This window comes from Telmatherina bonti (genome assembly GCF_933228915.1).
Source record: "Telmatherina bonti genome assembly, chromosome: 22".
NCBI lineage: Eukaryota > Metazoa > Chordata > Actinopteri > Atheriniformes > Telmatherinidae > Telmatherina > Telmatherina bonti.
Genome location: NC_136631.1, coordinates 7,121,041 through 7,137,424, shown reverse-complemented (window position 1 = coordinate 7,137,424; position 16,384 = coordinate 7,121,041). Strand labels below are relative to the sequence as shown.

General features: G+C 39.3%; 1 protein-coding gene across 1 annotated transcript in view; it reads left to right on the top strand.

The window, feature by feature from the left end:
* The window catches only part of babam2 (BRISC and BRCA1 A complex member 2), a 113,933-nt gene that overhangs the window by 60,429 nt on the left and 37,120 nt on the right, over positions 1-16,384 (top strand). The gene's annotated exons all lie outside the window — the stretch shown is intronic.

The following is a 16,384-nucleotide window of genomic DNA, read 5'->3' as shown; positions in this document are numbered from 1 at the left end:
TTATTAATTCCCATGTTGATTTATACACGTATTTCTGCAGTGCCTCTCTGTGTGGTGATATTTGGTAAAGCAGTGTTATTAACCCTTCCAGAAGCTTCTTTCTGGTTCCACTGCTGCTCTGCTATCAGCGTTAATTGTATGTTTTAGAATTTATTCATGTATTATTCATGATGTCTTTTGAGACCTCCTCATTTTTTTTTTTAGAAAAACTTCGGCCAACCTTGCTGATGATGCAACAAGACAAACTGGTTTTATCTGGTTCCATCAACAACAAATGCAAGAAATATTCCTTCATTCAGATCTTTGATGGTGACATATTGTTGGTAAATCCTCCAACAGGTGCTGTGTGGGGTTGAAATCTTTAACGTTTGCATGATTTCCTACTTTAATTAGTTAAGAAGAAAAAATGGGCAAAAAGAACGAAGGTATTATTTTAACTGCTCCCTTTATGCATGACACTCTTACCCATACTTTGTCCTCCATGAAGATGGAGAATTTAGAATAATTTGGAGTTGATCCCAAGCATTTCCAGCAGATCATACCCATCTTTAGAGCTGCCCGGGGGCAGGTTTACCTTTAATCTGCCAACCCTCCACATATGAGCCTTGCTTTATAAGCTCAATTATCATAATTGAATAAATTATTGCCTTATTTGCAGAGCTTTCTTTTAAACTCCAGAAGACTTTTAGATGTTTTAAACTGTTTTTATGAGGGTTCAGACTTCACGGTGGACATTGGAACTAAATCAAACAGGGTGGTACTTCAGAAGTCACAGTACTCTGTTGATAGAAAAATATCTTTCATAATTCTCTGATAAGTCTCCTAATACGGAGTCACCCTGCCGTTGTGTTACAGCATGTTATAAAGTCATTTTAATTAATCACACTGATGTAAAAGTGTTGTGTACAGAAGTCAGGAGGGGTGTGAGGTCATTCTAGATTACTGCAAATAACCTGGAATAGAAATGACTGCACGCAGACACCTGAATATACCACAACCTTCATCTAAATCCTAAAAAAGAATAGCCATGGAGACCAGTAAGCACTTGATCTACCTTCTTGTAAATATCAATTTGTGGTTAGTGATGTCCACACCCTGAAACACCCAGAGAGCTAAATGCAAATATTTAACTTCATGACATAATGTCATACTAATGCAGCACACTGCTGCTGGTGCAACATGTTTTTAGTGTCTCTGAGGAGACAAAGTTACGTTTGGAAAGGAACCCAGAGCCGGTAGCTAGCTGTCCTTTAGCATACAATGCCTAAAATGTGTCCAGTTTCACTGAAAATGAACTATAACTACACATTTTCATTCACTAATTAATTTAGTAGTAATTTAGTTCAGACACAAATGTTGTCATTTCATTTAGATTTCAAATGTTAAAGATGAGCGAAGTCATGTTTGTAGACACCGTATCAGCAGGAGGTCTGAGCTGTTGTGGAGGATGTGGTTTGGATTACATCGTGCTTACCATCATGACTGGCTGGACTTGTTCGGGCAGGGCTGGAAAAATCAGGCACAACGTGGAGTAACAGCATGATACTCCTGGAGCTGGTGTAGCTAACAGGCTGACTTTAGCAATATTACCTCATGGGTGCCAGAAGATGGTAATTTACCTAAATGCAGCCGTGAAACAAGGCAGCGAAGAGAAGGGCGTGTTGTGTTTGTGGACAAACAGATGTTAGTTGGACGTTGGACAGGATTGTTGTGGTTAAACAAAACTGACCTTTGACCTCTAAAACTTGCTTTAATGGAAATAAATTATCCAGCAGTGCAAACAAAAAAAAAAAACTTGCATTTCATATAAGCTGACTCAAGATAAACCCAAATTAAAACATGGTTTTAAATTTAGTTTTCATTGTTTTTTTTATATATGGTCATTAGTGTTTGCAATTAGTAAAAATTCTCCCTATTAACAACACTTTTTAGTGAATACAAACATTTTCTGCATGTAAAATTCCTTTAGTTCATGTGAAAAGCTCTATAGAAATGCTTATATTCTGGCTTCTTATATCATTTAGCTTTTTTGTGTTAATTAGTGAAATCGGAATATTTCTATATGATTTAAAAACCCTGAAAAAGGATGAACAACACTGAAAGTGAATAAAGTTACTTAAATTCCCCAGGCGGTCATGAAATGTCAGATTTTTATACTTTGTTTTTGCTTTGTTTATAAAATGAGGATTAAAAAAGTGAGGTCTATCTTTACAAGCATCTATAGGACTCATCACAGCCCAGGAGTTACAATACAGATATGAGCCAAAAAAAAACCTCAAAAATTGGCTTAAAATAAAACTAAAGATGTTTGCTTTGTATTCTGTCAGTAGTAAAATCTGTTTTAGATTTAAAGTCTTTAGTGTTGCCAGAAAAAGTTCCAGTAAAAACTGGTGGAGCGCTATGTTGACATCGGTCATTGGTCGGCGTCGGGCTTGATTAGTCCTTCAGATACAATGAGAGCTTTGTCTGCAGTCAGAACGGGTCCGATTCACCTTCAGTTGTGTTCAAAACATTGTTGAACATTGTGAGGCCCACAGTCGTAACGTTAGCTGCTAACGTGGCGGCTAATAAGCCTGGGGAATAGAATACACGCGAATGTTTATACTCCAATTTCGTGATGCTTCACGCCACATTCAGGCTGTACATTAAAAGACTATACATAAAAAGAACCAAAGTGGTAGTAATGTGTATATTAGGAAAGAAATGTCACTACTTTTCTGTCTGATTAGTATCAAAACAGGATGCTAACATTTTAAAAAATACGATAAAATACGTTTTAATAATTCTGGGGGAGCAACAAATCAAGATTTATAAGATAACTCCAATGCAATAGATAATCGTGTGATCTTCTGGTCTGACCGGTCATCTTTTTAGTAAATACCACCTGTAATTGTTTTGTGTGAATGGCCATGTTTACATGGGAGTTTTAATTCCACGTAAAAGTAAATCTGCTTTCATCTGGTGAACAATGGTCATTTAAACACCTAATTCTGAATAAAAGAGTCACTTTGGAATTAGACTGATTAGTTCCTGTTTTTATGAGGGTTCAGATTAGTTCCTCTGTCGTGTAAACCTTCATTGTTCTACACACGCTCCTTACCTTGTCCCGTCCCCATGACGCACATATTCCACTTGTCGTTTTGCCTCCCGTGTTTAGTTGTCTATCTTCCTTCTCCTTCTCGGCTGCTGGAAAAAAACTGAAGTGGTATGCTCGCGAAGCGGCAAAACTTTTACTTATTATGTCTTTTTCCATGTTACAACCGAAAAGACAAGAAGCAGGAAGAGAACTTTGTCTATTTCTGGTAGATGTAAGTACGTCACGCCCTCTGTCCAATCAGAACCCTTCCCAACCTTTCGATCTAAAGCAGAATTAAGTAAGGAAATGTTTCCATTTCAACCTCCATTCAGAATTATTATTTCCATGTAAACCCGTAGGAGAATACCGCTCATTCGGATTTTTTTTATTCCGAATGATAATTGAAAAACATAATGGCTGGATTCTCCGCCTACTAATTGTCCTTTTTGTTGTGTAAATTATTAATCAGACTGTTTGAAAAAGTATCCAATAAAGAACTAATTTTTATGTTTTATTGATGGACTCTTACAGCTGAAGTAACATTAATGGCAAATAAAACCCATCACACAGATGTAGCATCTGCTTTGTGTTACTCCACCAAACTCCACCTAAACCTGCACCGGATTTTTACTCCAAAGTCGTCTTATGTGATAAAGTTTTCGTCGTCTTCTTTTTGGAGATGTAACAAAAGCCAGAAGTGTGAACGTGACAAGGACAGAAGGTTTGCTTATCCACTGACCCATCAGCCCTGCTGCTGTTTTGACAGACAACGCTGTCAGAAAGGTCACGCCTTGAGGTGGAGGAGTCGGGCATTCGCCACCACATCGTGTTGTGACACATGACTGGTGGCACCGAGGTGCTCGGCAGCAGAAAACGTGAGCCGCTTGGTGTTTTTTCTCATCCTTCTCTGCGCTTTACAACGGCCCTTTTCTTCCAATATGGTCCCCCATTTTTCAAATTCATTGCCTTTTATGCAGCACTGCTAAACTTGGTGAGGATTCATCAGTAGCACTTTGGCACACACTCTTCACACAGATGACACACATTTGGCCTATGAAGTCTTTCTGGATCATATCATGGCTAGGTGTGGGAGCATATGCGGTGACTAATTCCACAGAATGTCTCTGACGCTGATGAATTGATAATTGTCTGCACATGATAAACAACATATCTGAGTCATGTGTTGCATCATGATTTTTTTTGGCAGACATGCAGTCATTTCCATTGTTTTCTCCGAGCGGCTCGCCTTCATGATGATGAAACTAAAGCCCGGTGGTATGTTGTTTTTATTTGGTTATTCTGAGAACTTCCAGTAAAGGAGCGGAATTTTTTTTTTCTTTAATTAGGAACACCATAGGTTTTTATATAAATCTTCTGTTTAAGGAGCAGTTCAGTTGTTGCTTGTTCAAAACCCACCTCCCTTTATTGATGTTCTTTGCATCCCCGTGTGCAGATAAAAATAGCTAAAGCACTTGTTTTCTATATCAGGAGATGATGAAACGCTTCTGCCTGTAACAGTGGAAGCTAGCATTACCTCCTTTTGAAGTAGAAAGAGAAAAAAAATGTCTTGTTTAAGGAGATGAGGGAGAGTACCTCACCATCCTCGGTGTAGCGAAGCGGTTAAAGAGAAATCACAGCCTCGGGAGGGGGTGGTTGGAGAGCACGGAGCTCGGATCTACTCCCCAATGCTCCAGTAACCCCAGTGTGACTCCTCGAAACCAAAAGGTCAAACTCGCCTCCTGTCTCCCTCTGCGAATGTTCAACCCACCGCCCCAGCCCCTCCCCTCTCCCAGAAACCACCCACACTGCATCTCCAAACGAAGATTCCCACCCACCTGCCTGTACCCCCAGCCGAGCATCAGAGGTTTCCAGCATTATGTTCTCAGGAGAATATATATATACCCCCCTCCACCTTTTCCCACTCTACACCCCCCCCCATACACACACACAAACACGCACACACTTTCCATCCCTCCATGGAATTACTTCCATATGGCCTACTTTCCGCCCTCGCTCTCTAACAAGTTGTACACAATCTATATGTTTTTCCTTTAACACCTTTAGATGCTCATCTTCGTCCTCCATCCTCTTTAGTGAAAATGTTTGTAGTGAAACACACCTAAACGTAGAGCAGTAGATGTTTTCCATTAGCATAATTAGCCTAAAATTGTAGTCAGTTAATTAAATACTCAACACAAAAAAAATAACAAAAATTTAGTCACCTGTGAAACAGACAAGACAAAAAAAAAAAAAACACGGTCCGATCGTTTTAACTTGCCTGTTCTAAAAGATTGGATGGTGATATGTCAATCAAACTTCACTTCCATTTGTCCCCACCACCCCAAGCCTTCTGTGCGTGCCCCTCTTCATGCACGAATCGTGCTCTCAGAGGCTTGGAGTGCTTCTAAAGGCAACGAAGCGAGAGCCAGTGCTTAACTAGTTACATTAGCTATATTGAAACAGTTACTTTATTTGTCGTTTGGGTTCATTTTTTTATTTATTTGTTTATTTGGCAGGGACAGTACAAGAATACATTGCCACCTAGGCGGCCGATGCCATGTACAAAAGGCTTATAGCCACAGGCTAATTTACGCCCCCCCCGTCCCTGGTTAGGCTTTTCAAGTGCAGTAAAAAAACACAAGATTAATGAAAAAATACATCATAAAATAGTGTACATGAAGGAAGAAAAAAAGAAAGACAACCTGACATATCTGGCCATTTCACATCCCTACATGATGATGTTGTCAGGTGTTTTCTTACCTGTGAATGAGTCATGAGGAAAACGTTAGTGACGTTTAGCTAATCGATGCTGCCCAAGGCTTGTGAACAAGCAACAAGTGTTTCTATGCTTTGGAAGAGTGGCTTCATGGAGAAATGTCCTACACTGCTTTTCAAGTGCTTGAGTAGACCAAGCTGCAACCTTTTGCGGGTAAAAGTGAAGCCTATGCAGAAGTGCATAAAACTGCAGTTCCCCCTTAATCCACTAGGGACTCCAGAACAAACCAAATCCCCATAGACTCCCATGTTAAAAAGACCAACTTCACAGCAGAAATAAACATGTTTACAGTAGAAATAAACATGTTTACAGCCTGGTACAAAAATCCGTTTTTGGTTTAATAGGATTTTTTTTTTTCAGACTCACCTTTAAAAGTAATGTAATCTCAAAATTTGGCAGATTTATTTGGCGTGTCTTATTGACAAGTGCTGGATATCCTTCTGCAAGAAGTCAGTGTAGCACAGCCGCACTATTTAGCCGGTTAGCAAAGTGATTTAGCTTTAGCCTGCCGACATCTGATAGCGGGTTAGCTCCCATTAGCTCCGGGTTAGCTCAGTTAGCGCTTAGCTACAGGCAGGTCAGAGTTTGATATTCGTCTGTCATCCACCCCACCCTCACAGCCCCCCTTTCAGCTCTACCTCTTTTGCCATTTCTGTATTTTCCTGAGACGGCAACATAAGTACAGTCTCTTTATGACTGCTGGGACAAAATAAAGCAGTATTTGTGCTTTTTAGTTTAATGGTAAATCATACTGCTGATAAAGCTAAAAATGTTTACTAATGTCCAGTAAGAAGTGTTTGTGTTAGAAATATATGGTTTTTAAGTTATGCATCTGTCTGGTTCCTCTCAATCTGTACCAATTTAATCCCCCCTCCACAAAAAAAGCCCAATTTTTTTTTGTCATGATTACTAATTTCATGGTTATTTAAGCTCAAAATCCCCAACGGTCCCAAATGAGAGTACAAAGCCACTCTGGTTCAACTGTCTGAAATTGATTTATTAACAGTGGAGTGGGACAAAAACACCCTGCAACTCTTCCAGTGAAGCACTATTAATGCAATTACAATAATCAGCCCCAGAAAATGCCACAGTAAAGAAACAGTCATTGTTTTATCTGGAAGTTTTCAGGAAGCTAAGTTCTTGTTTCCTTTTGAATCTCTGACACTGAAGTTACCGTAAATTGGAAATTTAAAGAAGTTTGACATCATTTTGTTACCATGAGATCTAAATAAGGAAGCAGTTGACTTGCAGGTCACTCTGTACTGTGACATCAGTATGATCTTACCATGTGGATTCAATAATTAGTTTCTAATGATCCATATGGAAAGTCATATACTTGAGTCACCGTGGTGGCTTTGAGCCTCAGCATCACACTTTGCACAGATTGCGCAGCTCAGGCCAGATCATTGCGGTGACATGTTAACAGTGACACACTAACAGTAACACTTGGCCACAGTCACATACATGTGAGTCGCACCATGTTGTAATTTAACCAATTTGCATAATTGTCTCAGCAGCAAATGTATTGGTTATAAAAACAACGTAGATTTTGGCCGACAGTCAAAGAATATATTTTAAAATGAGGCACTGTAATCAAATATATTATAAAATGGACTGACTGGCTCAGCTAATGGCCCAACTTGTTGGGTTTGTGCTGTATTTCACCACAACTACAGTGGTCTAAATCATGTGATCTCATATTATGAGATGTCTGGAAATGATACCGCTGAAGTGAACTGAGAGGTAGTGACTCAGTCATAGGTGTTTCTATCAAGCTCATTTCCAAGCAATGGGTGTAAACTTGCATCTTTTTAGGGTGGAGAAATGATCGGTTGATTCTTTTGCAACTCGTTGAACTTTTGACTGTTTCTAAGCTGTTATTGCTTTGTTTATTTTCATAATGTGGTTCGACTGACTTACAGACAAGCCATGAGCATTAAGTGCCCTGTGACAACATTGTTGTGAAGTGGCGCTATACAAATAAAGTTGAATTGAATTATACCTATATACTGCAATATGTAAATGTCCTGCATTAGATTAAAAAAAAAAACACTCTTATAAAGTTAATTGGTCAGAGAAATTATAATTCGTGTTAGGATAAATTTACTCCTAAAGGGTTAAATGGCTGATAAACTGATGTTATATAATGAATATAAAGGATTTAAAGGTCATGCGATGGAACTTTATTCATCTCAAACAATTTATTGAAAGATCCACTGCATAAACATATCTGTGTCTCAGGAACTTGTAATGTGTTTGGTGTCGTCTTGGTCCGATGTAAATGTATTTATTTATTTTAAAAAAATAAATAAATTAAAAAAAAAAAAAATATATATATATATATATATATATATATATATATATATATATATATGTGTGTATATATATATATATATATATATATATATATATATATATATATATATATATATATATATATATATATATATATATATATATATATATATATATATATATATATATATATATATATATATATATATATATCCTGATTAAATTTCCCAGGCCATCGTTTGTTTGAATGTTGAGGCTAATTTTGAAGCATCAAAGTTCATATAAATCACAATTTTTTTGGTCTTTTTTTTAACATTTATTTTCATAACTTTGTTAATTTGTAAGTTTTAATGTTTCATTTGTAAGTTTGTTAAACTTTAAAAATTACACTAAATGTTTAGTTTGTTTTGTTAAGCAGCAATAAGCAGCTGTAAGGAGGAGCTTGAGCAAATGCTGTAGGAGCAGTAATAGCAATACAGCATCATTTTATCCTTTTACACTTTAATGAGCAGTCATTTATCTTGATTCTTCTGAAATATGGAAAATTCTCATAGTTGTAAAAGGAATATGATAATAAAAACATGTACTGTATAATGAACAACAATCTCCATTACAAACGGCATGAATCACCCTGCAGAATCTACATGTAGCTGCTGTTTCTAATTTGTTAACCATCTCATTTTGAGACTTAAATTTTTCCACAGAGAGATGTGCACACATTATTCTCCAGTATGCAAACACACTCGATGCACAAAGCATTTATGACCGAGTTGACAAGGCAGTAATTAGGTGTGTTTGTGGCAGCATGGTTCCAGGTGGAGCATGTGTGCTCTGTAATCTCACACCTATTGTCCTCATGTCAAAACTGATCCACAGCACTGGGTCCGACTAAGTTAACCATCAACCCGCCTGCGTTTATGAGCTGATAGCTCGTTGGAAAGGAGAGCTCTGTACTCGCAAATGGAGGGAACGGGATCATCCTGGTCCTGAGAATGCTCCACACTCATCCTCTCCCCACAAGCAGAAGCACCACATCATCAGAGGCAATATCTGCAACTCTCTTTCTCAGTGGGAACATTATGTGTCAAAGCCATGACATACAAACACATAACTCAGCATGTCAGACCTTCATTCACTTTGTTCTACTGAAAGATTCACAGCATTATTTCTCATTTAATACCTGTAAACATTTTATTTTTGAAAACTTGACACTGAACTCAGATGGTTATCAACATTTCTCACACGAGGACATTTAAATGAATTTTTGTCAGAAAATGACAGCAATTTCTGCCCAGTTTAGTTGAGAAAGAGCCCCAAATTCTCATCTACCTGTATTCTTTCAGTCTGGAGCAATTTCTTTTTAAAGTTTTTATTTTTATATGCACTGAAAAAAAAAACATTTCATCTTCCACTTCCCTCTCAAGAGAACCAGTTACCAGTTATCAAACCAGTTATCAGCCTGTAGTCCTGCTGTTGTTTTCAGGTCACAGATTTATTTATAAAGAAACCTTCAGCATAATCAATAAACACAGTAAAACAATAGATTTCTACATAATTGTCGATATAGAAGCCAATTTGTTTAATAGCGTTCTCATTGGTGCTGTTAGAGGACGCTGTATTGTTACCTGGGCAGGTGACGCATATCAGGGGAACGCGTCACTGGTTGGGGAGATGTTTGGCCCGGAAGGGCAAAAGGTTTTTGACTGCAGGGCGCGATGAGACGTGTACATGCCACATGATTCTTGCAAAGGAATAAAGACTGATGAAGCTTAATCAAGCGGTCTGAGTGGAAGTCAATCACGGTAAAGCGGCACGTCAAACTACTCTCGAGCCAAGATATCTGAGTAGCTTTGATTAGACTTAGCTCCTTCAATAATAGTCAAAAACCTTTTGTTGCAACTCCAAACATCTACCCAACCAGTGACGTGTCCCTCCTATACGCCCAGGTAACAATACAGCACCCTCTAACAGCACCAATTAGAACGCAATCAAACAAATTGGCTCCTATAGTGTATGCTGAATCAAACCACTGTTGTCTGAACCTCTTAGTTTTTGTTCTTAATCTACAGAAAAGCTGCTGTGATTCAGGTCATTAACAACAACAGACACTGAGTCTCTGAGATGTCAAGGACAGATCAGAACCTCTCTAAACTGCTGGTAAAACTGTTTCATTGATAAGTGCAACGTGTCAGATTGGAGCTACTCGCACTGCAGTTACATAAAGCTGATGGTGCTTCAGTTTGTGTGTTAAACCACTAAGTTCTTCCTCTTTTAGAGTAAAACTCACTGAACCAGTTTCTTCTATACCTCATGCAACAGCTGATTCTTTTCTTTAATGCTTTAAAAGAAATCTCCTGCAAAAGTCCCCATGTTGCTCCCAGTTGATTCCAGTGAAAAGAAGCTGAATCTTCTCTTTAAAAAGGCTCTGGCTCTGTTGGCCACAGCTTGTTATAGTTTCAGGAAACGTCTGCAGTTACCAGCTGTGCAGGAATGAAACGCGGTGTCCAGCATATGTACAGCGAAGCTGGACACGTCCTCACACAACAACCCTGCTGTCAGTCAAACTGGCCCATTACGCTGGGCATGACATTTAAAGTTGGGCGAGGAAGGCGGACAAAGTGCCTGTACCTCCTGCCCTGCAGTGGAGGCCTTGTATAGCGTCCTCAGATGAGTGTGCGTTATGTGTGATGACTTTGGCCAGACTTGGTCCAGCGTAAGGACAGCTGTCACATTTCCAACCTGTCACATGCGACACAGAGGAGACGCCAGAGGCCAAGGCGTCGGGAAGAACAAGGACGGATACGTCTACGTATGTGTGCGCTCACGTGCTTGAAAGGCGAAGGAGGGATGTGTGATGGGGACCACGTGAAAAAGGCTACACTTGGAGGCTCCCTCTGACCTTGATGTCCACACATGACCATGCCCTTCACCCGCTCTTGAAGCCACTCCTTGAGCGCTTGAGTCACATCCTCCGGGGGCATGTAGTAAATACTGTCTCAGCGTCCTAACACTGTGACTGTAGGACGCGCTCCCCGTCTTGCAGTCCTCTGCGTCCATTTCAGTGCTCATTACTTACTGATGAAGAAGTCTCTTCATTAAGGTCCTGCCTGTGGCCTGTGGAGTAAAGGCTTTTTTTTTTAATGCCTCCTCTTGATTACCTCTTTATATAAGCGAACAGCAGCTGCCCTCAAGTGTATTTGGTTAAAAGGAAGAAGCATTAGTGGCCATTTGGGGCTTTATTTTATTTCATTACAGAGGGAAATGCTGTTTTGTTCCAATTTAGGTAATGGTTTCAAGGCAAGCAGGCTAAAAGGTCAACATTTGTTCCCTTTGGGATGTTTTTACCGTATAGATGTGCAAAGTTTTAGCAGACAAAACAGATCAGAGTTGTAGAATGCTGTTTGCTGTGTGTCTCATAACCAGAAACAGCTGCCAAATAAATCATTTTAATGGCTTCTCGGCACTTTAATTTCCTCTAAACGTCTCATTTAAGATTTCTTTTTCCTCTGAAGTGCAATGTAAAGTTTGAGCCGCAGAGACAAACATCTCTGCAACAGTAAACAACGATATGTTGTATTTATGATTTATTTACATGTATAAAATACTTTCTGATCAAGGATAATTTGTTTAAGCGTCTTTTATAAAAAACAAAAAAAACAAACACATGCAGTATTAACACAGACATGTCAGATTGCAGAAATTAGTCTCAGATTGCTTAGAACCAGTTTGCATCAGCTTGTGGTGGATGCAGATGCATACAGATCTCTGTTAGATGGATTTAAATGGAAGCAGACTTTACCGAAACAACGCTTTAAGCCCAGAGTGTGAGCATGGAGAGCCTTGTTGTGCTTATAAAGGGATGGACATGGTCAGCAGCAATACTCAGCTTGGCTGTTCTGGTTAAACCATGTCATGTTGGTACTGAGGTGCCTGTGAGTCAAGAAAATATCCAGTCCACTTTATTTATGAAGCACATTTTATAAATGTAAACAGTTTCCAAAGTGCTGCACAAATAGAATAAAACAATGAAAAATAAAAACAATGTTACGATACTAAAATAGCAATAAATACAAATTAATAAGTTTAAAAGCAATCTCAATAAATGGCTGAAAGTATTAGGGTTGTCACGATATGGTTTTGTCCCAATTCAATTCCATTTTTTAGGTGCCGATTCGATTTAAATTGCGATTCTTACAATTCAGTTCAATTCAACTTTATTTGTACAGTGCCACTTCACAACAATGTTGTCACAGGACACTTTACATACACAAATCAACATACACATCATTTCGAGCCAATTCATACATGTCCTATAATAGAAACCAACTGATTGTATAGAGTCATGACTTCGATCCAATCCCCCATCCTGAGCTGCACGAGGTGACAGTGGGAAGGAAATTCTTTGAAATTGCTCATTTTTGTAGATTAAAAACAACAAAAAATGTATAAAACAATTTTTGCTCGTCATTTTTCTTCATTTCAATGAGGTAAAAAAAACATCACAGTAGCCAGACCATCATTCTGCTGCTAAAATGCCAAAGAGGACAAGTAAAAAGATCAATAAAAACAATTAAAATTTTGAAAAAAAAATCCATTTTAATATTGTGAAGCAAAAAGCCATAATTTTTGATGTTTTGATTCAATTTTCCCACCCCTAATAATATTTTATGTATACACACACACACACACACCCACACACACACACATATATATATATATACATATATATATATATATATATATATATATATATATATATATATATATATATATATATATATATATATATATGTGTGTATATATATATATATATATATGTGTGTATATATATATATATATATATATATATATATATATGTGTGTATATATATATATATATATATATATATATATAAATATATATATGTGTGTGTGTGTATATATATATATATATATATATATATATATATATATATATATATATATATATATTCTGATCCTACCATGTAAATGTGGAGCTGAACTGGAGACTCATCAGACCAGCAACGTTTCTCCATCTTCTATTGTCCAGTTCTGGTGAGTCTGTGTGAATTGTAGCCTCAGTTTCCTGTTCTTACTGACAGGAGGGAACCCGCTGTGGTCTTCTGCTGCTGGAGACCATCTGCTTCCAGGCTGGACGTGTTGTGTGTTCAGAGATGATGTTCTGCAGATCTTGGTTGGAACCAGTGCTTATTTGACCTCCTGTTGCCTTCCTACCATCTCCAACCTGGTGCAACGGTGAAAATCCCAGTAGATCATCAGTTTTTGACACAATAACATGTTCCCTGTCACTTAAATCTCCTTTTGTCCTCATTCTGATGCTCTTGTCGTCTTCACCACGTCTACGTGACTTAATGTACCAAGCTGCTGCCATGTGATTGGCTGTTGAGATATTTGTGTTAACAAGTGGTTGGACAGACTCCGTAAACTGGATGAGCAGTCTATCAGCATGTTGAGTAAATATGGAGAGTATACTGAGCATTAAATCTCTGTTTATTTGGGTTTCACGCAGCCTCACAGAGCAGCTGACACGCTCTTTAGACAAAAATACAATAAGTGAGAAGATTACTCCGACTTGTATGAAGCCAGTAAGCAAGTTTAACTCTGAAAATAAAAGTTGAGAAAGAAGTTTGCCGTGCATTTAGACCGTTTCTGCACTGCACATTAATTTAGAATGGCATTAGCAAAAAGTTAAAGGGTCTGCCTTTAGTTTTCGTTTATTTCACTGATGCAGTATGACTTGTGACAGCTTTTCGCTATCTTCCGAAGGACATGAGTCTGAATCACGCAACAAAGAGGCTCTCCCTTCAACAGCGCCTTCGGTCTGACCGATCGGAGGGACGGTCCGCTGCAGAGCCGTCCCATCCTGCTCTTCTGGCCCTCTCACCTTCCTGTTGGTTCTCATCCATCTGTTTACTCCGTCCCAGTCCAACGCAAGCATCCATTAAATCATATCTGAAGATGAGAACGAGACTTGACAGCTACAAACTGGAGCAAAACAATCTTTTTCCCCCAAACCCCCCCCTCCACATCCCCACGCCTGTCCCTATCTGTCCCCCCGTCGTCAGCTGCAGACGCCACGAGCGCTGCTGCGAGCCAGAGAGCACTTCTTGTTTACTGATGCAGACTATATTGATGTGAGCTGATTTCATCAGGCAACACTTTTGGATGCCACACACCCTGTCGTCCTCCTCTGCATCCCTTCTTCTTCTTCTTGCATCTTCCATGTATCTGCTGCGACAGGACGGACTGCGCCGCAGCTGAGCTTCAACCATTACTGTTTACAGCATCCGCAGACATACCGCCTCCCTTTCCCCTGACATTTATCATACTCTCGTATTTATTGATCATTTTCTGTTTGAGTAAATTACTAATTTTTTCTTTCATTAAACACGATTCTCAAAGTGATGAAATGAAGCACTGAGAAAGAAATGACTTCCACTCTACTTGGGGAGGAAATCAGGCCTGTTGTTAAAGCAGCGGTTAGTTGGATGTAGTTATCAGCAGACCAACGCGTGTGATGAGTTAACAGCCTGATCCCATTGGAGGCTGCTGTGCTGCAAACTGGTTGCACTGCGCCTCTGTCCATCATGTATGGTGGTTAGATTTCCTCTCACCACGGCGGGCAGCGATTATAACAAATGGATGAGTTCAAACCATCTGTAAGACATTTGATTAACACTGCAGAGCCTCTGTCGGCAGAGGGAGACATGAATGGTACTTGATGTGGAATTGCACTAATGACAGTGGCTGGGAAGTAGCCATGCTCTAGGAAAAACATCCCAGAATGAGAAATTAAGGCCTCAAAGAGACAGATGAGGTTTGTAGCGAGCAGCTCCGGGTGGCCTCTGCATCCGTCTCACACATGACTTGATTGGTGCTCGCAGTCATCAGCTCAGCCTCATGGTGCAGCTGTTGAAGCTAATGTTGCATGAAACAAAACAGATGTTTCTTCTGGTGTCTTTCTTTCACATTTCTTCCATATTTTTGGGGGATTTGCGCACTTTTTGTGCACATTTCTGCATTTGTCATCTTGTGAATCTGAAACTTCCTGAATCTCATCAAGTCTGTCGAGGTTCTGCTTATGGACATTTTTATACTTTGATGTAGTTTAATTTTACATTTAGCTCACAGCTGACAGTGAAGGCAACACAAAAACAGTGCACGATGTGTTCAGGTCATAGACTGTATATAAAAAGATGGGCGGAGCCTCTGTGACGTCACCCGTAGGTTTCTGAAGAGCTGAATTGAAGCTCGGTGGCCGGTTCCTACCGTCGCCATGATGGCAGGGGCATGCGTGTCATATTGCCCGGAAAATACAAATATGGGCAAAGAGGTGGAGCTGAGAGGGGGGCTAAAGCTAAGTCACGTTGTTAACCGGCTAAAAACCGCGGTTGTTCTACGTTCTTCTGACTTGAAGCAGGAGATCGGTACCTGTCAATCAAAAGGACACGCCCCTAAAAATGCAGAACTTCGTGATTAGATTACTTTTAAACGGGCGAGTTAGAAAAAAATTCACTCCCCCACAGTTGTCATGAAGGTAAACCTGACCTATTAAACCTAAAATAGTTTTTTGAACCAGGCTGTAAACATGTTTATTTCTGCTGTTAACATGTTTATTCCTGCTGTGAAGTTGGTCTTTTTTAACATGGGAGTCTATGGGGATTTGCTCTGTTTTGCAGCCCCTAGTGGATGAAGGGAGAACTGCAGTTTTATGCACTTCCGCATAGACTTTACTTTTAACCGCCAGAGGCTCCATCCATCTTTCATATATGATCTATGGTTCAGGTACATCAACAAGCGTAGCTCACCTGATTTGGCAGCGTTCAGCGGCCAGGAAGGAATCGCTGTAGTTAAGCACCGAAGTCGGGAAGGAAGTTTGTCTGCAGATGATTTGGGTCACACGTATGTGCTTATGTGTGAGTAAGATGTGTAGATGTTATGCAATCTTTTTAGGCAGATTTATTGATTAAAATAGAAGCTTTCCTGTTGTGTTAGAGGTGTGACATGAACGACCGAGAGGCTTCATGTGAAAGAAGACAACGACTCTGTAGACTTCGGATCAGGCTGTATCCACGGATGCATGAAGCACTAAACATGAGGTCCATTTCAAGATGAATCCTGTTTAAAATTAAACTTCTAAATCCCCCAATAGCTGTTGGAATTTACTAAAGTTAATATTATCAGGACCAAAGTGTCTGAGCAATCGATTGGTCGAC